General features: G+C 48.1%; 1 protein-coding gene across 3 annotated transcripts in view; it reads left to right on the top strand.

The window, feature by feature from the left end:
- The window catches only part of LOC122813803, a 1,224,970-nt gene that overhangs the window by 771,010 nt on the left and 430,014 nt on the right, over positions 1-23,946 (top strand). The window lies entirely within an intron of this gene.

Here is a 23,946-nt window from a genome sequence, read left to right as displayed (position 1 = left end):
TTATCGAGCCCAGCCCGTATGGATGTGGTGCCAACTACTCTACCCTTCGGAACTTCTATTCCTTCTTCGACTCACCTGAGCTCGGAGCCGGATTGCATGAAAGTCATTGTGGTGGAACTGTTGGTTCTGAAAACCTCCAGTCTCTCGATTCTGACATCCGCTCCGATCTCCTCGATACCTCTGTCTATCGAGGGATTTGGGAGTCGACACTCCATCGTCAGCTCTGAGTGGGGGGAGTAGCATCGGACCCTTGTCCGACCCCACTCTCCCTCTTGGAGCTTTGGCACAGGTGAACTCGGCTCCCACATCAGCGTCGGAGCTATCACCCTCGGTGCGGGAGAGGTCTCTTGACTCTTCGGAGCCAGGGACCCTCTTGGGCCGGGAGCGTGGTGCCTTCAAGGTGATGTGGAGTGTACTCTCCTCTCAGACATCTCCTCCCTCTGCTTCAGCTACTCTGTCCCTATGCAGCCAATGTCTTCCCTCTCACCACCCCTCCATTCTAAGCACAGGGAACCAGTGCCCCAAGACACCTCATTGGGTGCCCCCCCTTTCGAAACCTCCCCAGAGCATCCCCCTGAGGAGGTCCCTCGGAAGAGGGCATGTAAGAGGAAGCATGTGGACTCCCCTGAGTCTCTGACATCGGACACGGACGACTCAGAAGGGTCCCCACGGTCCCCCTCTGAGGATGTCTCATTCTTGGACATCCTGGAAATCCTCAAGCAGAGGGGTGGCTGGAAGTCCCTTTCCCATTCTGAGGACGAGTCTGTGTACCTGGACACATTCAGTTCCCGACCCTCCACCTCTTGGGTGTCTCCGCCCTTCGACCCGTTGCTAGAGGTGGTAAGTTGAAAGGCGTGGAGCTCTCCGGAATTGATGGAACCAGTTCCGCAGAGGCCCAATAAGTTCATAGTGGCACCAGATGACAAATCCTTCCTAACCAAAGGTGTGCCAGTTGATGCTATGGTGGTGTTGGTGGCTACTAAGAAGGAATTAGCAGAGATTTCTACATTTGTCCATCCTCCGGACAAAGAGTCCTGTACAATGGACAGATATGGGAAGCGTGTCTTTTCTTCAGCGGCTTTTATTGTCAGGTCACCCATCTTCAGAAGGATCTCCTGAAAGAGCTAGGAGATACCCTACAAGATCCTACAGCTGTGGGAACTGCAGATAAGACTGCTTCTCAGCTTGCAACCTTATCTTCGGTAGTTAACTCCTCCATGCGGCTTATCTCCTATGCAGCCAATCGAGTGAGCAGGGCTGCAGGCACAGGAGTCATCTTACGGAGACATTCCTGGATGCGCTTTTGTCAATTTGCGGAGCCGTTTTGAAGTCCTTCTTTACCAACGCCCCCTTTGATGGCTCATCGTTGTTCAGGCCTAAGGTAAAAGAGACTCTAACTAGGTACAATCAGGATGGCAAGACTCTCTCTGCAATGTGACTGTATTTTTCCGTGCCTTATAAACCTTACCCTAAAGGTCAAAAGGGTGGAAAAATGTGGTTCTGGAAATCCCAGGTAACTTCGTCTAACGCACTTGGTAAATCCCCCCCCCCCCCTGGGGTAGAGGAGGAATAATAATGAGAGACGCTCCCTCGCTGCAGAGGGGGTCCACAGAGTCAGGGCAACAGAGATACATTCTCTAGGAGGCCCTTCCAGTGCTCCTGAAAGGGGGCCTGCCTGTCCACCTCTGGAGGCAGTCGGGGGAAGATTGTCACTGTACCCAGAAGCCTGGCAAAATATTACAGAAGACATAAGGGTACGGTCGATAATATCCAAGGGATACAGTATTCCTTTCTCCATTCCACCTCTTCCCCAAAAACAAAAATCCATCCCAGATATGCCACCCAATCTGAGGGAACAAGCAACTCTAGAAGTTCAAAAGTTGCTAAGAAAAAGAGTCATCCAAGAAGTCCCCGCAGACCAAATTGGATCCGGAACTTACTCAAGGTTCTTTTTAGTACCAAAGAAAACAGGGGGCTAGAGGCCCATTTTGGACCTCAGCAGACTCAACAAGTCTGTCAGAAAGACAACGTTCCGGATGGTGACACTGCAGTCCATACTTTCCTTCCTGGGAAAGGACAATTGGATGTGCTCCATCGATCTCCAGGATGCGTACTACCATATCAAGATGGACAGGCGATCCAGGAGATTTCTACGCTTCCGGCTGGGAGCCTGTCATTTCCAGTTCAAAGCTTTGCCCTTTGGCATCACCACAGACCCCAGGGTGTTTACCAAATGCATGGCAGTAGTCACGGCTCATCTGAGGCATCTAGGATTCTGGGTGTTTCAATATCTGGACGACTGGCTCCTTACCGCCACCGCCGAGCATCAATTAACCGAGACGAGGGACATCACAATACGCCTCTGCTCTCAGCTAGGCATCACTATAAACTACGAAAAGTCTGCCGTGTTGCCTGTCAATATTTTACATTTTTAGGAGCAGATCTAGACACCAAAGACATGATAGCAAAATTGCCTCAGGAGAGGGTGTCAACCATTTGACACCAAGTTGCAACTCTAATCGGGAGGAAAAAGACTCGAGCAAGATTTGTTCTGAAAGTCCTGGGCTCAGTGGCAGCAGCAATAACACTAGATCTGAAGTAGTTAACTTCATTTGTTCATCAACCGGTGAGTATCGGATCCGAGCCGGCAACTTTATTCAGCTAAGATCCGAGCTCCAAGCTCCTCCCCCTTTCCCATAACCCCCTGCCATCCCTCTCTGTCCTCAGATCTTGTTTGCAGCGTCTTATTCAAACATCTAGAACAAGTTTTCAAGCATAGGGTTTGTGAGTTTTACAAAAATTACCTGTTTTTTTTTACCTAGTTTTTTAGTTTAAACTATAGATGAGTGAGTGTTGTTTCCCCTTTTCAGTTAAATTGCTAATCTTGTTGGTAAATTTTTCTTTTGTTAGTTAGTTTAGTCTTCCCCCTCCCCCGTGTGTGTGAAGGTGTGTGCGGTTTGGGCCTATATATTATTACCATGGCTGAGGCCCCTAAAACTTTCTTTTCCAAATGCACCGAGTGTTGCCATAAGCTATCCCCAGTGGATGGCCACACTCGGTGTGTTATCTGCCTTGGGGTTGACCATCTCCCTTTGGGCTACACAATTTGTGCAGCCTTCAACCCCAGGGCTTTGAGGGACAGGAGGTCGAAGCTGATTTTGGCAGGACTTCTGCCCCCGGACTTGGCTTCGTCCTCTTCTCCCTCTGCGGCACCGGCTGCGACCGCAGCGGTCCCGCCTTCCATCCCTGCTCCCCTGACCAGGACTCACCCTCCCACCGTGGCTCAGGAGGAGAGAAAATCTAGGAGGGAGAAAAGAAAGAAGCACCACAAGCGGCAGGCTGAAGCTTCCTCTTAGGCTCCGCCAGCTAAACAGTTAGCCTCTCCTAGGACATCCGGGCCTTCTCCTTCCCGGCTCCATTCACTTCGATTTTCCCTGGAGCCAGAGGAGGAGACCCGGTCGCCTTCGAGGCGCCACTCCAGGCCAGCCTTGGTAGCCTCGTCTAGATTGACCCGAAGTTTGTCCGATGCAGATATGGACCGGATGATGTGTAGGTTTCTCCAGGCCCAACTGCAGATGGGAGTGCTCCTGCTCGACCCCATTTTTTGCCCCGATTGCTTCTTCTCCAACCCACTACCATGGTTCTGAGCCATCGGATCCAGGCAGCATCGGAGCCGGGGGAGGCTCAGCGCCGATAGTACACCCTACTTCAGCTCTGTCCGCACTCTCGAGTTTGTCGGGTCCATTTTCGGATCCGAGCTCTTGGAGCCGTGAGCTGAGCTTCGGATCCGTAGGTGTCAGTGTGTCTTCGGCTCCATCTCGGTCGGAGCATACTGGCCCTTCGGATCCGATTGCATTGGCGCCGGCTCTGGTCCACGTCTCGGATCCGAAGGGACTGCTCTCGGATCCTAGAAAGAGCAGTTCTCCTTCGGAGTTCGATGTTGTGGAGAGAGTTTTGTCGAGGGACTCGAGACACCCATCACTCCCTCTCAGACGGGTCTACCTTCCATCACCCGGCCCCAGGGACAGCCTGTGTCTAGATCCCAGATAGTTCCTTTAGAGGAACAGGATGTGATTGGTGAGGCATCCTCGGACAGCCCCCCCCCCCCCGAGGAGGTTCCTCACAAACGTAAGTACAGAAGAGGCACTTGGACTCACCTGAGTTCCTGACAGAGGACACAGACTTAGAGGAAGGGGAAGGTTCCCCATGGTCACCCCCGAGGACGTCTCCTTCGGAGACATTATGGAAATGCTTCGTATTAGAGGGGGGTGGTCAGCCCAAAAACCTTCCTCCGATGAGTCTGTGTCTCTGGAGGCATTTGACGCAGGCCCATCTACCTCTTGGGTGTCCTCTCCCGCCGATCCCCTGGAAGATCTGATCACTACCAGGGCATGGAAGGAACCGGACACTGTGGAGCCCATACCAAAGAAACCAGATAAAATTCTCAGTCCACTCACAGATAGGACGGTCTGGAGCAAGAGTGCTCCAGTAGATGCCATGTTGTTGGCGGCTGCCACCAAGAAGGAACTAGCCCGGGAGAGTCCCTCGGTCCACCCTCCCGACAAGGAGTCTCGGACGATGGACCGCATAGAGAAGCGGATGTTCACTTCAGCCACCTTCTCAGTAAAGTCGCTGAACTATATGGCACATGTGATACGACTCCAGCAGGATCTCATCAAAGAATACGCCGGGTCACCCCCAGAGTCCATGTCGGCCGAGGATAAGAAAACATTCTCAGCTCGAATGGCCACTCTAAGTCCATTTCGAACACTTCTATGCGGCTTCTTTCCCATGCCATGGAAGGAGCCGCTAGAGCTAGCGGAGCGGGCATTGTCTTACGGCGGCATGCTTGGCTCCATCTCTGCGACTTTGTGGAACACTTCAAGGCATCCTTCGCAAATGCCCCTTTTGACGGCTCTTCGCTGTTTGGCAAGACCGTCCGTGACACACTGGTCCAGAGCGAGAAAGACGGGAAGACGTCTGCTGTCAGGATCCGCTTCTCGGCTCCCCAGAGGTCCTTCTCCAGGAACCAAAGGGGACAAAAGTAGATGTGGTTCCGGAAATCCCAACAGTCCCATTTCGCTCCGGACCCCTCGTCCTTCAGAGACAGAGGAGGACAGGGTGGACGCCGGCCCAGAGGCAGAGGGGGACAGAAGAATTTAGGGTCGAGAGAACCTTTTTCGAATCGGCCCGCGCAGCAGCCCTGAGGGGTTACCCGACTGCTCCACTCTGGAGGCAGTTGGGGGGTGTTTCTCGAGGCACCTAGCAGTTTGGGAGTCCATTACAACGGATTGCTGGGTGCTTCGGATCATATCCAGAAGTTACACTATCCCCTTTCTGAATGTCCCTCTCAAATCCCGGCACCTCCCCTATGTCCCACCCAATCAAAGGGAGGCAGCAGCCACAGAAATAAAGCAGCTGCTAGAAAAAAGAGCAATCCAGCCCATCCCCCAAGATCAATCCGGATCAGGCTTCTACTCCAGGTTCTTTCTGGTGCCAAAAAAGACGGGGGACTTAAGACCAATCCTCGACCTGTCCACTCTAAACCTGTCAGTTGCCAAAGAAAAGTTCCAGATGGTCACCATTCAATCCATTCTCCCACTCCTGCAGGAGAATGACTGGATGTGCTCTATAGACCTCAAGGATGCGTAATAACACATTTTGATGGACAGATGATCCAGAAGGTTTCTCTGCTTCCAGCTGGGAGCCAGCCACTATCAGTTCAGGGTCCTTCCCTTTGGTCTCACCACAGCCCCCAGGGTGTTCACCAAAGTGATGGCAGTTGTAGCGGCCCACCTGAGGCTTCAGGGAATACAGGTCTTTCCGTACCTAGACGACTGGCTCCTGACCGCCCCCTACCAGGCATCTACTCTGTTCAGCCAGGAATTACTTCCTTCACTTGGCCTCTCATCTGGGAATCTCAATCAATCTCAAGAAATCCTCCCTTCAACCAACTCAAACTTTGGATTTTATAGGGGCCAGGCTAGACACAGACCTGTTGAGGGCCTTCTTAACTCTGGACAGGCTTCGAACTTTGACACTTCACGTGCTGGCCCCCCTACAATCCCCGGCTCCTCCAGCGGAATTGGTCCTGAGGGCACTAGGTTCCATGGCTGCAGCCATCAATCTGTCACCTCTAGCTCATCTAAACATGAGGGTCCTACAATGGACCTTGCAGGTTCAATGGTCCATCCTGCAACATCCGCTAAGTGCATCATCTCCCTCAGCAAGGTTTGCAAGAAATCTCTACTCTGGTGGATCCAGTCCTTGGATCTCCGGGAAGGGCGTCCCTTCTCTATGGCCCCACCCTAAGCCACGGTGACCACGGACGCTTCTCGCCTCGGGTGGGGGGGCACTGCATGGGCAGAACCATCCAAGGCATGTGGACCCACTCGGAGACTTGTTGCACATCAGTGTCCTAGAGATGAGGGTGGTGCTTTTTACGTTGCAAGCACTCCAGGCCCTTCTTCCCTTAGGGACAATTGCGATTCAGTCAGACAACATGTCAGTAGTCTGGTATATCAACAAACAGGGGGGAACCAGATCTTATCTGCTATGTCGAGAGGCCATGAGAGTTTGGGAATGGGCGATCGCCACCAACCGCTTTCTCATAGCAACGCACATTCCGAGTCGGTCGAACATTTTGGCAGACAGGCTGAGTCAAACCATCCTCTCACCTTACGAGTGGTCTCTGAACCCGAGAGTAGCGAAGCAAATCTTCCTCAAGTGGGGTCAACCTTGCTGTGATCTATTCACGTCGCCTTCGAATGCAAAGTGCAGCGAGTACTTCGCTCTACTACCCCCACCAGGGGAATCCCCCAGAGATGCTGTAGTTCATGTTTAGCCATCCGGTCTACTTTATACTTATCCACCTCTTCCTCTCATGATAAAATTCTTGCAGAAAGCTCATCAGTTGAGGAGCAGAGTGATCCTCATATCCCCATTCTGGCCTCGTCAAACGTGGTTCCCTTGCCTATGGTCTCATCTAGTCAATCCTCCATGGATTTTGGATCCCATTCTGGATCTGATATCTCATCCCCTGGGGTTGACAACCCGAAACCTGGACAATCTCAAGCTCACAGCTTGGTTGATCCAGTTCCAGTCATAGCTAGGACTCCCGGTATCTCCTCTTCCGTTAAAGCTATTTTAGTAGCTGCTCATAAACCTTCTGCTAGAAAGGTCTATAAGAGCAAATGGAAATGTTTTTCGATCTGGGCAGAACATAGAAATTTGGATCCCTTTACAGCCCCGATACCAGCTGTATTGGATTTTTTGTCGTACTTATTTGATCCATGTGCCAGCTCCTCCACCCTCAAAGTCCAATTAGCAGCAATTTCACACTTTCATGTGGGAAATGATCTTGGTTCTTTAGCTTCTTCCAAAATCTGCAAGACCTTCGTAAAGGGTACCTTCCTGTTAAGGCCTCCTGTTAAGGATGCAGTCCCTCCGTGGGATTTAACTCTTGTTCTCCAGGCTCTTACTGGCCCTCCGTTTGAACCTGCAGCTTTGGTGGATCTAAAATATTTATCTTGGAAAATAGCCTATGTTAAGTTGTCAATCTCGCCTTCATTCTTGCTTGATGGGTTCGGAGCCGATCCTCGGCTCCGACTCGGCACTTGCTTTAGCTCGAGAACTCCTTTTACCAGCTCGAGGCAGCCCCATATCCCATGATGCAAGGCAGTAAGTACCCAGATCTCGTTTGCCGCTTCGCTTGGGAGGTCTTCTTTTTACCAGCTCCTGGTAAGTTGTTTCACTTTGTGATTTTCAAGCCCCTTTTTAGTCAAAAACTAATTTTTTTATAGTTTAAATTTAATTTCTATCCCTTCTGACAGAAATTCCCTGTCTTTTGAATTTGTTCTTAGTTATCCCTATCCCATCCCCTGTTAGGGTGTGTGTGTTGGTGTTTTTATAGAATACCTTTGGTATTTTGTGTAATTTAATTTTATTTGACTGGTGTGTGTGTGTTTTGTGTTTGGGCACCATGTCAAAGGAGAGGGTTTCAGGTTTTAAGAAGTGTGACTCGTGCTGTCAGAAGATGTCTCTGACAGGCGGTCACACTTCTTGCCTATTGTTTGGGCCCTCTTCACCTGCAGGACTCCTGTGCTATTTGTCACTCCTTCAGCCAGAGAGTCCTGCAGGAGAGATGTAACAAGTTGATTCTCAGGGGTCTTCTTAAGCCGGAGGGCTCTCCGGCTAAGTCGGCTCCACAAAATCAACTAAAACTGCCAAGGCCCAGGCTTCTGTTCCTAAGCCTGCGGCCTCGGCTCCGACTCGTGAGTCGAGATCGGCTCGGCTGGAGCCGATTCTGGATCCACAAAGCTTTCGGCCGATGGCTATTGGTGCGAATCTGCTGACCACCGATGTCGGCTCCGATCGGCTCCGACACCCATGTGGCACAGGCATCGGTGTCGGCTCGATCGGCTCCGACACCGTTACTTTGGTGGCTGTATCGGCTCCGGCTGGAGCCGATACATCGAGACGCGTTCTGTCGGCTCCGAAGTCGGTGCCGACAGGATCTGTATCGGCTCCGACGGCCCATTCCAGGAAGAGGTCGAGGTCTCCTTCCTTGGAGCCGATACTTTCGGCTCGGCCGCCTCTTCTATCGGAACGGAGCCATCGGGCCGATCTTCAAGGTCATCCAGGTTGTCAGATCATGACCTAGAGAGAGTGGTCAGTAGATTACTCAAGTCACAGGTACTGGCCCAAATGCTACACAGTCCGTCTCAGCAGGCGACTGTTGGTCCACACCCGTTACAGTTCCTCCTTCAACTCTACCCCAGAGCTTGGAGTTGGAGTCTTCGGGCATGGTTACTGCTACGGCTGGAGGGCGGATACCCCTTCTGTTCCTTCAGCCCCTACTCTTATCTCCTCTTCCTTAGAGGGATTCGTGGTCGGGCTTCCATGGTCTCCTCCGAGGGGTGAGTGGCATCGGACCCTTGTCGAGCCGCTCTTCCCCTTGGAGCCTCGGCCTTGGTGAGCTCGGCTCCGACATCTGCCTCGGAGACTTCCCTTCGGTGGTCCCTGGAGTTCCTAGCTCTTGGGCGGGTTCTCTCGGACCTGCCTGGGAGGGAGCATTGAGGTGATGAAGAGTGTACTGGCCACTGGTATCAGTCAGCAGTCTATTCCGTAGCTCCTCCCTCTATGGTACCTGTTGACATCTCTGCCACTTCTCTTGCTACAGGACCCAGAGATCCTCCGCCTCAGGTTTCCCCATTGGGAATTTCCCCTCTTCCGAGGATTCTCCTGATGTTTGGGAGATCCTCCTAGGAAGAGGACTTGTAAGAGGAAGCATGTAGACTCCCCGAGTCTGTCACCGGATACTGACTTTGATGAGTCAGAGGGATCCCTAGATCCCCTCTGAGGATGTCTCCTTCTCAGACATCCTAGAACTTCTGAAACAGAGGGAAACTGGCCCACCAATAATCCCTCTGAGGATGAGTCAGTATACCTAGAGGCGTTTGGATCTCGGCCCTCCACCTCCTGGGTGTCTCCGCCTTCGACCCCTTATGCAGGTTATTGCACGAAGGCGTGGACAGCTCCTGACTCTGTAGAGCCAGTCCCTAGGAGGCCTTCTAAATTTATCACTGCCCCTAGTGACAAACAATTCCTTACCAAGGGTGTCCCGCTGATGCCATGGTGGTGGCTGCGGCCACCAAAAGGAACTTGCAGATCCTTCCGTGCACGTCCATCCTCCTAATAAGGACTCTAGGACCATGGATAGGTACGGCTAGCGGATGTTTTCCTCAGCGACCTTTGCTATGCGTTCGCTGAATTATCTTTGTCACTTCACCAGACTCCAGAGAGATATCCTGAAGGAGCTGGGAGAAGTAGTTCAGGATCCTACAGCTGCAGGGGCTCAAGAAAAGATTGCTTCGCAGCTAGGAACCCTCAATTCCATTGCCAACTCCTCCATGCGGCTAATATCTTATGCTGCGGATGGAGCGAGTAGAGCCGCAGGCACAGGTGTGGCTCTTAGACGCCAAGCCTGGATGCGGCTATGTGATTTTGCGGATCCCTTTAAGGCATCCTTCACAAATTCTCCCTTTGATGGGTCAGCTTTGTTTGGCCCTCAGGTGAAGGAGACCTTGACCAGGTGTGAGCAAGACGGCAAGACTCTTTCTGCTGTTGGAGTCCGCTTTTCCACCCCTTCTAGGCCTTATCCCAAAGGACAGAAGGGTGGGAAGATGTGGTTCCGTAAATCCCAAGGAGTCACGCGGATTCACGTGGTCAGTTTACCCCTAGAGGCAGAGGGGTAACAACAACAGACGCGCTCTAGAGGCAGAGGGGTCCGAAGAACCAGGGAAACAGGGAGCCTCTCTCTGATAAGCCCTTTCAGCATCCCTGAGGTGTTGCCCGGCTGTCCCTCCTTGGAGGCAGTCGGGGGAAGATTATCACTGTACCCAGAAGCCTGGCATTCCCTCACTCAAGACAGATGGGTACAGTCGATCATATCCAAGGGTTACATAATTCCTTTCGAGGAAAGTCCCTTCCCCTCAAGTTCCCTTCCAGATGTACCACCCGGTCTAAGGGAGATTGCAGAGTTAGAAATCGCAAAACTACTGCAAAAAGAGCCATTCAGCCAGTTACAATAGACCATTCAGAGCCGGAATCTACTCAAGGTTCTTTTGGTCCCCAAAAGACGGGAGACTGGAGACCAATATTGGATCTCAGCAGACTCAACAAGTCTGTCAGGAAGACAAGATTCGAATGGTCACTCTTCAGTCAATTCTGCCCTTCTTACAGAAGGACAACTGGATGTGCTCAATAGATCTTCAGGATGCGTACTATCACATCAAAATTCACAGGCGCTCCAGGAGATTTCTCCGCTTCGGCTGGGGTCCAGTCACTTCCAGTTCAGAGCCCTGCCCTTTGGTCTCACTACAGCCCCAGAGTGTTCACCAAATGCATGGCAGTGGTCACGGCTCACCTGAGACGTCAAGGATTCCAGGTGTTTCCGTATCTCGACGACTGGCTCCTGTCAGCCACCACCAGGCATCAGCTTATACAAGCCAGGGATTACACAATAGACCTTTGTTCTCATTTGGGCATCTCAGTCAACTTCGAAAAGTCATCCTTATCACCCTGCCAGTCTATTACCTTCATAGGCGCAAACTTAAACACTGTTCGAATGTCAGCTACCCTTACAGAACAAAGAGTTTCAGACATTCAGACTCATGTCAGGATCATTCTGGCCAACAAGAAAGTACAGGCCAGAATGGTTCTAAAGGTATTAGGTCTCATGGCTGCGGCCATTACTCTTCTTCCCCTGGCTCGATTCTACATGTGCCTCCTTCAGTGGATGCTGTTCACACAGTGGTCATACCAGCAACTCCCAATGCGTCACCAGATTCTGGTGACACAAACATGCAAAGAACATCTTGCTTGGTGGATCACATCGTCTCAGGTTCACCAAGGCAGGTGCTTTGTACCTCCGTCCCCGATAGCCACTGTCACCACGGATGCCTCCCTGATCGGGTCGGGCCGGTCATTATCAGGGCAGGATGGTTCATGGGACGTGGCAACCGTTCGAGTACCATCTGCACATAAATGTCCTGGAGATGAGAGCAGTGCTTTTAACGTTGCAAGCCCTCAACGACTTTCTTCCCGTAGGGACAATTGCAGTCCACACAGACAACATGTCTGTAGTGTGGTATATCAACAAACAGGGCGGAACCAAGTCCTACCCCTTGTGTCGAGAAGCGCTCAGACTTTGGCAATGGGCGATCTCCTCTCATCGGTTTCTGGTAGCAACGCATATCCCTGGGAAAACCAACATTATAGCGGACAGATTGAGCAGAGCTATTCTCATGCCTCACGAGTGGTCTCTCAAACAATCCGTAGCGGAAGAGATTTTTCTAGAATGGGGTCGTCCATGTTGCGATCTTTTTGCTACTCTTCAAAACAGCAAATGTCCAGACTTCTTCAGCCTCTTCCCTCTATCAGGCCATCCCCCCAGAGACGCTCTGACCCAGGATTGGCCCCAGGGACTTCTTTATGCCTTCCCTCCATTTCCTCTGATCCCTCAGGTGATCCAGAAAGCTACCGTTTTGAGAGCCAAATTGATTCTCATTGCCCCTTACTGGCCTCGACAAGTTTGGTTCCCGTTCCTCCATCATCACCTTTTGGTGCAGCCGTGGCATCTGGACCCAGTGCCAGATCTACTGATTCACCAATCCGGTCAGCTGCACCGGTCAATCCCTTCTCTCAACCTCACAGCATGGTTGCTCCACTTCCTTCCTTAGCCAGGCTTCCTTTGATCTCTAACCCAGTTAGAGATATCATTGTAGCTTCACTAAAATCCTCTACCAGGAGGATTTACACAAGCAAATGGAAGCGTTTCTCTTATTGGGCCAAGGCCCAAAATATTGATCCTTTTACTGCCCTGTTCAGGCAGTTCTGGACTTCTTAGCAGAGATTTTTCATGCAGGCTCCTCTTCTTCCACAGTAAGAGTTCAGTTGGCTGCTATTTCTAATTTTCATGTCGGAATAGCAGATCATAATATTATGTCCCATAGGCTCTGCAGGGCCTTTTTGAAAGGAATTTTCCTACTAAAGCCTCCAATCAGGAATCCTCCTCCTCAGTGGGATCTAAATTTAGTGCTGACATCCTTGATTCTTCCCCTTGAGCCAGCTGTTTCTTGTTCCCTAAAATATCTTTCTTGGAAAACGTTATTTCTAGTGGCTATTACATCTGCCAGGAGGGTGTCTGAACTTCATGCTCTTTCAGTTCGACCCCCCTATTTGATTTTTCACAAAGACAGAGTATCTTTGAGAACTAATCCATCCTTTTACCTAAGGTCGCTTGAAAAACAATCTGAATCAATCCATTGATCTCCTGTATTTTTTCCTAACTATTCAGATAGAGCTGAACAAAAGCTACATTATCTTGACGTCCACCGTCAGCTTAGATATTATTTGGACAGAACAAAAGAATTTAGAAAATCTGATCAACTTTTTGTTTCCTATGCGGATAATAAAAAGGCCTTCCTGTTTCTAAAGTGACTTTGTCCAGATGGCTTTCTTCGGTCATCACTGAAATTTATACGATCAGGGGAAAACGGCTGTGCTCAAAACCTAAAGCACATTCAACTAGGAGTTTAGCTACTTCTACAGCCTTTCAAGCTAGACTGCCTTTGGACACTATTTGTGCAGCGGCCACTTGGGCCCTCCTCACACTTTTGTTTCCCATTACAAATTGGACTTGGCCTCCAGGGACAGAGCCAGTTTTGGCTCTACAGTCCTCAAGAGTTTGTTCCATTGAGCCAGCCAGGATAGAGGTGCTAGGGACGCGGTCCCATCAAGCAAGAATGAAGGCGAGATTGACAACTTAACATTAAGAAGTTATGTACCTACCATAACGTTCCATGTTAGTTGTCTTCTCGCCTTCTTTCTTCGACCCTCCCTCCTTCCCCTGGCCTGGACAGACCTTGTATAAGAAACTATTATGCTAAAGACCAATTAGACCTGGTCCTTTTTCCATCTGTAAGTTTCTTCTTCCTTTGGGAAGTATTTTATGCTTGGTGTTATTGCCCTTTGTCAACAAACGAGATCTGGGTACTTACTGCCTTGCATCATGGGATATGGGGCTGCCTCGAGCTGGTAAAAGGAGTTCTCGAGCTAAAGCAAGTGCCGAGTCGGAGCCGAGGATCGGCTCCGAACCCATCAAGCAAGAAAGAAGGCGAGAGAAGACAACTAACATGGAACGTTATGGTAGGTACATAACTTCTTATTCTCATTGCTATCACTTCGGCTAGAAGGGTTTCGGAGCATCAAGCTCTTTGCGCCAAACCTCCATATCTGGTCTTTCATAAAGACAGAGTTTCCCTCAGGACCAATCCCTCATTCTTGCCTAACATTTTCTCTGAGTCCAACATTAATCAATCTATCAATTTACCGTTTTTTTCCCCAAATTATCACAACAAACGTGAATACAAATTACATTCTTTGGAAGTGCACAGACAATTGAGGTTCTGTTTACACAGGACTGCTGAACATAGGAAATCTGAGCAACTCCTTGTATCCTTTGCTAAACCTTTTTTGGGTAAACCTGTGTCAAAAGCTACATTGTCCAGATGGATTTCACAATGTATACTTCTTGCATATAAGAGTTCCGGCCGACCAGAACCTGTCGGAGTTCACGCCCATTCCACTCGATCGGTTTCCACTTCTGCTGCCTTTTGGTCCAGAGTGTCCTTGGATGACATTTGTTCAGCGGCCACTTGGGCTTCATCCCATACTTTTATTACCCATTACAAGCTGGATGTAATTTCCAGAGGGAGGGCGTCCTTTGGCTCTGCAGTGCTCTGGAATATTCTTCCATGAGGATCTCCCAAGTTTTTTGGTAGCTGGGGACTCTGTCCCACAGGTTGATGAACAAATGAAGTTAACTACTTCAGATAAAGAAGTTATGCACTCACCATAACGTTCCATCTGAGTAGGTAACTTCATTTGTCAGCAGCCAACTCCCCTTCCATCCCCCTAACCTGTAGCTCGTCCTTTTTAGGATCTTTGTGCTTCCTGTGCCAGATGACATCAGGTTAGGATGTTTAGTTGATCCTTTGGTTGTAGTATTCTGTAATGCTAAGCAAACTCGATTTGAGGACAAAGAGGGATGGCAGGGGGTTATGGGTAAGGGGGAGGAGCTTGGAGCTTGGATCTTAGCTGAATAAAGTTGCCAGCTCGGATCCGATTTGGATCCGATACCCACAGGTTGCTGACAAATGAAGTTACCTACTCAGATGGAATGTTATGGTGAGTACATAACTTCTTTTTCCCTTCGCACGTTTCCACATGAGGTTATTGCAGTGGCTCCTGTTTGCTCAGTGGTCCATGCAAGATATACCCATGTCCCACAAAATTCTCATCACGGAGACCTGCAGGAAGGACCTAAAATGCTGGCTTCAGTCCACCCAGCTGACGATAGGCAGACCGTTTGTCCTCCCCCAACCAGTGGCCACATTGACCACGGACGCTTCTCAGGTAGGGTGAGGTGGGCATTATCTGGGACAGACTGTTCACTGAACTTGGCAATAACACAAGTACCATTTTCACATAAACGTCCTCGAGATGAGAGCAGTGTTCTTGGCATTGCAGGCACTTCACAGCTCTCTCCCCATGGGGACGATTGCAATTCAGACGGACAACATGTCAGTGGTGTGGTACATCAACAAGCAAGGCGGAACCAGATCCTACCCCTTATGTCGAGTGGCCCTAAGAGTATGGCAATGGGCGATGTCCTCCCAACATTTTCTGATTGCGATGCACATCCCGGGGAAATCCAGTGTGATAGCGGACAAGCTAAGCAGGGCTATACTTTTGCCTCATGAGTGGTCCCTGAAACAGGACATTGCGAGACAGATTTTTTTGCAAGTGGGGCCAGCCTTGCTGGTATCTTTTTACCACATCCATCAATGCCAAATGCAGCAGCTATTTTGCCCTAGTCACCCCACCGGGACAATCACCCAGGGATGCACTTGTTCACGATTGGCCCCCGGGACTTCTGTATGCCTTTCCCATTCCCTCTGATTCCCAAGGTTCTTCAGAAAGCAAAATCAGTGGGCTGGAAACTAATCCTAATTGCCCCCTACTGGCCTCATCAAATCTGGTTCCCATTTCTATGGTCCCATCTTCTGGAGAAGCCTTGGATTCTGGACCCAGCTTCGGATCTGCTGATGCATCAGTCGGGTACACTCCATCTTTCTTTACAGAACCTCAAGCTGACAGCTTGGTTCTTCCACTTCTCGACTTAGCCAGGCTTCCTGACATCTCCCCGGCAGTACAACATATTCTCATTTCCTCACACTAATCCTCTATGAGGAAACTGTATACCAGCAAATGGAAATGGTTCTCTTGTTGGGCTGTCAAAAATAATATTGATCCTTTTACTGCACCCATTTCAAAGATACTAGAATTCCTTGCTGAAACTTTTAACCTGGGAGCAGCAGCAGCAACTATCCAAGTTCAGTTGGCTGCTATTTCCAACTTTCATGTGGGAGAAATGGGTTCCAGCATTATGTCCCACAGGTTATGCAAAGCTTTCCTGAGGGGTACTATCCTTTTGAGACCCCCAATAATAGAATCACGTCCTCCTTGGGATCTAAATTTAGTCCTAGCTGCCTTGATTCTTCCTCCATTCGAACCAGCTAGTTCTTATGCTCTAAAATTTTTGACTTGGAAAATGATTTTCTTGATCACCATTACCTCAGCTAGGAGGGTATCAGAATTACAAGCCCTTTCCATTTGTCCCCCTTATTTAATTTTCCACAAAGATAAGGTTTCTCTCAGGACCAACCCTTCTTTTCTACAAAAAGTTTGTTCAGAGTTCAGTCTGAATCAATCTGTAGAACTACCAGTGTTCTTTCTGAACCATGGCAACAAGGCAGAGTATAAACTCCGCCAATTGGATGTTCATAGACAATTACGTTTCTATTTGCACAGGACTCAGGAATTCAGACAATCTGACCAATTGTTTGTATCCTTTGCAGAAAACAAAAAGGGAACTTCAGTATCAAAAGTGACTTTATCAAAATGGATTTCAGATACCAGTACTTAACGTGTATAACTCACAGAACAAACAACTACCAGGAAAAATCCAAGGACACTCAACCAGGGCTTTGTCTGCCTCCACTGCCTTTAGACTCAATTGGTACAGCAGCTAGGTGTGTTAACCCCCATACTTTTATTACTCATTGCAAATTAGATGTGGCCTCCCAGAACAAGGCATCCTTTGGTTCCACAGTCCTGAAGAGTATATTCCATTCCACCCAAGAAGAAGGTGCTGGGGAAGCAGTCCCAGCCAAAAAGAAGGAAGGCAAGATAGGGACAACATAACATAAAAAAGTTATGTACTCACCATAACATTCCATGTTTGTTGTCTTTGATCTTGCCTTCCTTCTTGCATTCCCACCCTCCTTCCACCTCCTGGAGGATTGAGAAGAGTTATCCATCTTCTGGATTCAAGAAGTGTGACTCATGCTGTCAGAAGATGTCTCTGAGAGATGGTCACACTTCTTGTGTTTATTGTCTGGGCGCTGTGCACCTGCAGGACTCTTGCTCGATCTGTCATGCCTTCAGTCCAAGAGTCGTGCAGGAATGCAAAAATAAATTGATTCTGAGGGGTATGCTTAAAACCCAAGATTCACTGGCGAAGGCTCAGCCAGTGAAATCTTCCAGGCCACCTAAACCGTCGACTCCCAGTTCGGAGCCGTCGTTGGGTGAAGCCACACACTTTGTGGAACCTTTCAGAGTGTCTTTCACCAACACCCCTTTTGATGGTTCCTCTCTCTTCAGATCACAGGTGAAAGATACCCTTACCAGGTGTGAGCAGGAAGGCAAGACTCTATCTGCTGTAGGTACCCTTACCAGGTGTGAGCAGGAAGGCAAGACTCTATCTGCTGTAGGAGTCCATTTTTCCACTCCTTCCAGACCATATCCTAAGGGTCAGAAGAGTGGGAAGATGTGGTTCCGGAAATCCCAAGGAGCCTTGCCGGACACACGTGGTGAGTTTCCCTTCAGGGGCAGAGGAGGGAACAATAACAGACGCCGCCCTCGTGGCAGAGGGGGTCGCAAAACCAGGGCAGCAGAGAATCTTTCTCTGACAAGCCCTTCCAGCATCCTGAAGGGTTGCTCGGTTGCTCACCTCTGGAGGCAGTCAGGGGAAGATTATCGCTGTACCCAAGAGCCTGGCAAGACATAACACAAGACAAATGGGTATAGTCCGTCATATCCGGAGGCCACAGAATTCCCTTCGTTCGCACCCACTTAAGGTCAAACAAGTCCCTTCCAGATGTTCCACCCAATCTAAGGGACCAAGCAGTGCAAGAAGTCTCAAAACTGCTAAAAAAAAGGGCCATCCAGCAAGTCCCAGCAGACCAACAAGGATCCGGAATTTACTCAAGGTTCTTTTTGGTACCAAAAAAGACAGGGGACTGGAGACCCATTTTGGATCTCAGCAGACTAAACAAGTCTGTACAAAGAACGAAGTTCCGGATGGTCACGCTTCAGTCCATGTTACCCTTTCTGGGTCAGGACAATTGGATGTGCTCCATAGATCTTCAGGATGCGTACTACCACATCAAAATGGACAGACGCTCCCGAAGATTCCTTCGCTTCCGGCTGGAAGCCAGCCATTATCAGTTCAGAGCTCTGCCCTTTGGTCTCACCACAGCCCCCAGGGTGTTTACCAAATGTATGTCAGTAGTTACCACCCACCTGAGATGGCAAGGATTCCAGGTGTTTCCATATCTTGACGACTGGGTCCTCCTACCACCAGACATCACCTGCTGTGAGCCAGAGACTGCACCATCGACACTTGCTCCAGGCTAGGTATCACAATAAATTTTGAAAAGTCTGCATTGTCGCCCTGTCAGTCTATCACCTTTATAGGCGCAAATTTAAATACCAAACACATGTTAGCGAGCCTCCCACCAGACAGGATGTCACTGATTCGCCAGCATGTCAAGGTTTTATTAGCATGCAAAAGGATTCAAGCCAGGTTTGTCCTTCAAACGCTAGGTCTCATGGCAGCAGCGATCGTACTTGTCCCTCTAGCTCGTTTTCACGAGGATTCTCCAGTGGCTTCTTTTCACCCAATGGTCCTTCCAGCAACTTCCCATGTCTTACATGATTATGATCACTCAGGCATGCAAGAAGCATCTTGCGTAGTGGATGGTCTCCACATCAGTGCTCCATGGCAGACCATTTGTTCTCCCCCCTCCAGTGGCTACAGTGACCACGGACACCTCCCTGATCGGGTGGGGGGGCATTATCAGGGCAGAACAGTCCAAGGCATCTGGCAACCTCACAAGTATCATCTGCACATAAATGTCTTGGAGATGAGGGCCGTGCTCTTAGCGTTGCAGGCTCTTCAGGACTCTCTTCCTACCGGGACCATTGCAGTTCAAGCAGACAATATGTCCGTAGTGTGGTACATCAGCAAGCAGGGCGGAACCAGGTCCTACCCCCTATGTCGAGAAGCACTCAGACTCTGGCAGTGGGCGATCTCTTCCCAACAGTTTCTGATTGCAACGCACATCCCTGGGAGGTCCAGCGTCATAGCAGACAGACTGAGCAGAGCAATTCTCATGCCTCACGAGTGGTCTCTGAACCAGTTAGTTGTGGACCAAATCTTCCGCAAATGGGGCCAACCTTGCTGCAACCTTTTTGCAACTCCCTTCAACAGCAAGTGCAGCAATTTCTTTTCTCTCCTTCCACTTCCCGGACATTCCCCCAGAGACGCTCTAGTCCACGATTGGCCCCAGGGACTTCTTTATGCTTTCCCTCCTTTCCCCCTCATACCGAAGCTAATTCAGAAGGCTACTGTTTTGGGTTGCAAAATGATCCTCATTGCTCCTTACTGGCCTCGACAAATATGGTTTCCATTCCTGCATTGCTATCTTATCAAACAGCCTTGGACTCTGGCCCTAGTTCCAGACCTCCTGATTCATCAATCGGGCGGGCTGCACCAATCTCTGCACTCTCTCCAGCTCACAGCATGGTTGCTCCACTTCCAACCTTAGCCAGGCTCCCAGATATCTCCCCCTCTGTGCGCAAAATCCTTTTGTCTTCACACAAGTCTGCGACCAGAAAAACTTAACGCTAGTAAGTGGAAACGTTTTTCTTCCTGGGCAGAGGCAAAAAGTATAAACCCCTTTTCAGCCCCTGTATACTCCATTGTGGAATTTCTCGCAGAGCTCTTCCATGCTGGCTCCGCTTCTGCTACAATTAGAGTTCAGTTAGCGGCAATTTCAAATTTTCACATTGGCCTGTCGGAAAACAATATCATGTCCCATAAGCTGTGTAAAGCCTTTCTCAAAGGAACCACTCTGCTCAGGCCCCCAGTGAGAGATCCTCCACCACCCTGGGATCTAAATTTGATTTTAGCTTCGCTAATTTTGCCCCCTTTCGAACCTGCAGCTTCTTGTTCACTGAAGTTCTTATCTTGGAAAACCCTTTTTCTGGTAGCTATTACTTCAGCCAGAAGAGTTTCAGAACTACAGGCTCTTTCTACCCGTCCTCCATACCTCGTCTTCCACAATGACAGGGTTGTTCTTAGGACTAATCCTTCCTTCTTTCCTAAGGTCTCTTCAGAGAGTAACTTGAATCAGTCCATAGACCTTCCTGTGTTTTTCCCTACCACTTCAACAGGGTGGAGTATAAGTTGCATCAGTTAGATGTTCACAGGCAACTACGCTTTTATTTACATAGAACCAAAGACATTAGAAAATCAGATCAACTGTTCCTGTCTTATGCAGTAGGAAAACAGGGTCTTCCGGTCTCCAAGGTGACCTTATCCAGGTGGTTGTCTTCTATCATCACATTCATATACCAACTCGGGAGTAAAGAATTACTGGTCAAACCAAAAGGTCACTCCACCAGAGCTTTAGCCACTTCGGTGGCTTTTCAGGCTAGGATGCCCATGGAATCTATTTGTGCTGCGGTTACATGGGCCAACCCATATACTTTAATTTCGCATTAGAAGTTGGATTTGGTTTCCAGGAGCAGAGCTGATTTTGGTTCCACTGTTCTGAAGAGTCTTTTCTGATGAGCCACCCAGGATTTTAGGAGCTAGGGACGCTGTCCCAACCAGCAAGAATGAAGGCGAGATAGACAACTTAACATAAATAAGTTATGTACCTACCATAGCGTTCCATGTTAGTTGTCTTCTTCTCCCCTTCTTTCTTGCGTCCCACCCTCCATCCCCCTATCCTAGTGGACCGAGAAGAGTTCCTCTTGATTTTGCACTGGCTGAGTCTTCTCTGGCTGTTTCCTTCAGCTTAGTAGTCTCCCCAGTAGGAATTATGCATTCTAGGATAGCATTCATTTATTACTATGTCTGCAGTTAGACTTACCAAACGAGATCTGGGTGTCTAGCGCCAGGCATCATGGGATATAGGGGGGGCCTCAAGCCAGTAAGCAGCTCTCGAGCTTTTGAAGATGGCCGAGTCTCGGCTCCGAACCCAACCAGCAAGAAAGAAGGCGAGAAGAAAACTAACATGGAACGTCATGGTGGGTACATAACTTCTTTTTTTTTTTAGAATGGAAAATATTTTCTTTCTGTTTGTCAAAAGAATAACCAGGACCCTTTACAAGTGGGAATTCCTACTGTTCTTTCTCATTTGTCTCAGCTGGTCAATTCTGGACTTGCATACTTTTCAATATAAAGCTCATTTGTCAGCCATATCAGTTTGCCTGGCTATAGCTCTTCCTGTTCCTGCATGCTTTGAGGTCAAATAATTTTTGGTAGTCAAGAAAACCTGTTCCACCATCTTAGGGCCTCAGTTATGTTATGGAAAGACTGATCCTTGCACTTTTTGAACCAGCTGCTAGTTCTTCCTTAAAGTTGTGAACATGGAAAACCATTTTGTTAGTGGTTCTTGCTTCAGCTAAGAGTATGTGAGCTGCAAACTGTGATAATAACCATTCCACCCTTCCTTGTTTTCCACAAAGGTAGGGTCACTCTTAGAACTAATCCTGCTTTCATGCGCAAGGTGGTGAATGAGTTGTCCTTGAATTCGTCTATCAAGCTCACTTCTTTTCTTCCCTTCTCCTCAGAGCATCCTTGGCAGGATATCCCATCTGTCAGTAATACTGAAGCAGTGATCAGTAGGACATTTAGTGTTATGCTAAGTTCTTACACACCTATACTTTCTTGGATCTTAGTGTTGGTGATAGTGTCTCTGTCCAAATATTAACTAAGCATTACAAGGCTGATGTATTTTCTGGAGCTAGAGTAGCATTTGCAAGAACTATCTTCTGATTCTTGTTGGATCAAAACTCTGCTCTTTCTTCCAGCCTTTCTTCTGAACAGCTTTTGTAATCTCCCATCAGTCCATAATACTAAACTGGTGATATTCAAAGGATGTAGTACTGTTGTGTATGAACTTAGCATAATGGTAGATGTCCTACTGATCACCATTGCAGTATTACATCCCACTCTTCTGACCCTCTATGGACTTGTTTTATCTTTTCCTGACTGAAATGGACCTCTTCCTTATTTTTTGCTTTTCTTCTGTGGACAGGTAAATATGTATATAGTGGACACGTACATATGTATATAATTACCTGTCCTGCTTCAGTGTTTTGGTCTGGGGCAAATAAGTTTTGAGGTAATTCATACCTGTTCTTCCCTTATGTGTCTCCTGCCTCTGGGCTTAGGTCATACAACAGATTTGCAGCACAAGAGGAAGGCTGCCATGCTTTGGTATGCTGAACTGATGTACTGCTATCCTTTGCAGGATATCCCATCTCTCAATAATACTGCAACAGTGATCAGTAGGATATTTACTGTAATGCTAATTTCTTACCAGCTGTACTTTCATAGATCTCACTCTTAGTGATCGAGTCTAAGAAACATGGCAGCAACAGGTTCTGTATATACCGTGAGAAATTGAATAGTCACACAGCGCTATGTGTGTATTCATGTAAAGGACAAATGAAGCCTTAAAGGTCATGCACTGGAGCTATACTATTGACCTAATTAAGGGTTACTGGCAGGTACTGTTGACACCACCAACAAGGAGAAGGTCTGCTTTTATGAACTCTTTCAGGTTGTGTGGGTTTACCAGAATGTTCCATCGGGATGAAAAGTGTCCTGAGTAATTTTCCAGTGTTTTGTAGATCACGTACTGATAGGAGATGGAGACTGAGCTCTTGCTTACCTAGATGACTTGCTATTTTCATCAAGTTTTGCCAATACCATATTCATCATATTATGGAGCTGCTGATCAGACAAAAAAATTAGGGTTAAGTGTTAAGGCAATAAAATATTGGGTAGGAATGGCAGATGTGTCTTAGTTAGGTCATTAAGTGAGTGTGATTTGGCCAGAGCATGCCAAGGTGGAGGCTGTCTAAGAATGGGCTACATCTGTTATCAAAAAGCAGTAAAGGGCATTCCCTGGATCAGTGGGGTACTGTAGGAATTTTCTCTCCCATTATAGCAAAATAACTAATCCACTTGTAGACCTTGCCAGAAAGAATAGACCACATAAGGTTATTTGGACACTGATCTTAGAGCAGGCATTAAAAAAAAAAATTAAGGAAAGCCTTGGATATTCTTGGCTTATTTCTAATTGTGGTAGAGTAACTGGCAATCTTAGTGTACCAGCAATCTTAGTGTACCAGACTGGTTTTCATTACCAATAGAATCTTCATGCAACCTGGAAATGGTTGTAGCAGCAAATGGTATTATTAGCGTTTCATGGATAGTTTTTTGTGTGTGTGTGTGTGTGTGTGTGTGTGTGTGTGTGTGTGTGTGTGTAGCAGCTTAATCAGTGTATAGTTACTGTGGATAAACTAACACTGTAAGGTGCATAAGGTAAGGAGCTCAGAGTGAAGTGAGTGAAAACCTGATAAGTCAATGCTTACAATTCTGTTCTGTGGATGTTCATTGACCTTAAACGCTGCGAAGGTCAGGTCTCAGTTACTTAATTACACAGAATTTCCTTTATATTTTATTTAGTTTGTTTTCATTGTCTATGCTTGAGGTTGGTAGTATTGGGGATTTAAAGCTATTCCCTTGTCCTGCTCATATTTATTGTTGTGTGCAGTGAGAATCAGGACAACTTAACCCTGACCATTACTTTTCACAGAAAAATGGTCTTCCTTTCTTTTTCAACGTAGTAAGTTTTGACAGCAGTGAGATGTTTTCTAAAAGTGGTGGCAAGGTTTCATTAGAATCTGGTTTGCAGCTATGCAAATACTAATCACCACCATTAAGCTGCTTGGTGACTTTTAAAGCAAGAATGCCTGAATTCAAATTTTTCATATGTGCCATCATTTCAATTTGGAGAAGAGAAAAAATGCTAACTTCACTTTCTACAATTTCACTATGTTTTCTTAAAATGCTAAAATATTTGCCTAAGATTATATTGAAATAAAAATACTAATAAATCTGTTGCTTTTGACATGGTTTTGTGTTAATGAGTTAACTGGAATGAAACAAGCTGT

The sequence above is a fragment of the Protopterus annectens genome, chromosome 10.part0, assembly GCF_019279795.1.
Source record: "Protopterus annectens isolate FY-2018-M chromosome 10.part0, PAN1.0, whole genome shotgun sequence".
Lineage (NCBI taxonomy): Eukaryota > Metazoa > Chordata > Ceratodontiformes > Protopteridae > Protopterus > Protopterus annectens.
The sequence above is the reverse complement of the archived record's forward strand: the minus strand, read 5'-3'. Positions and strand labels throughout refer to the sequence as shown.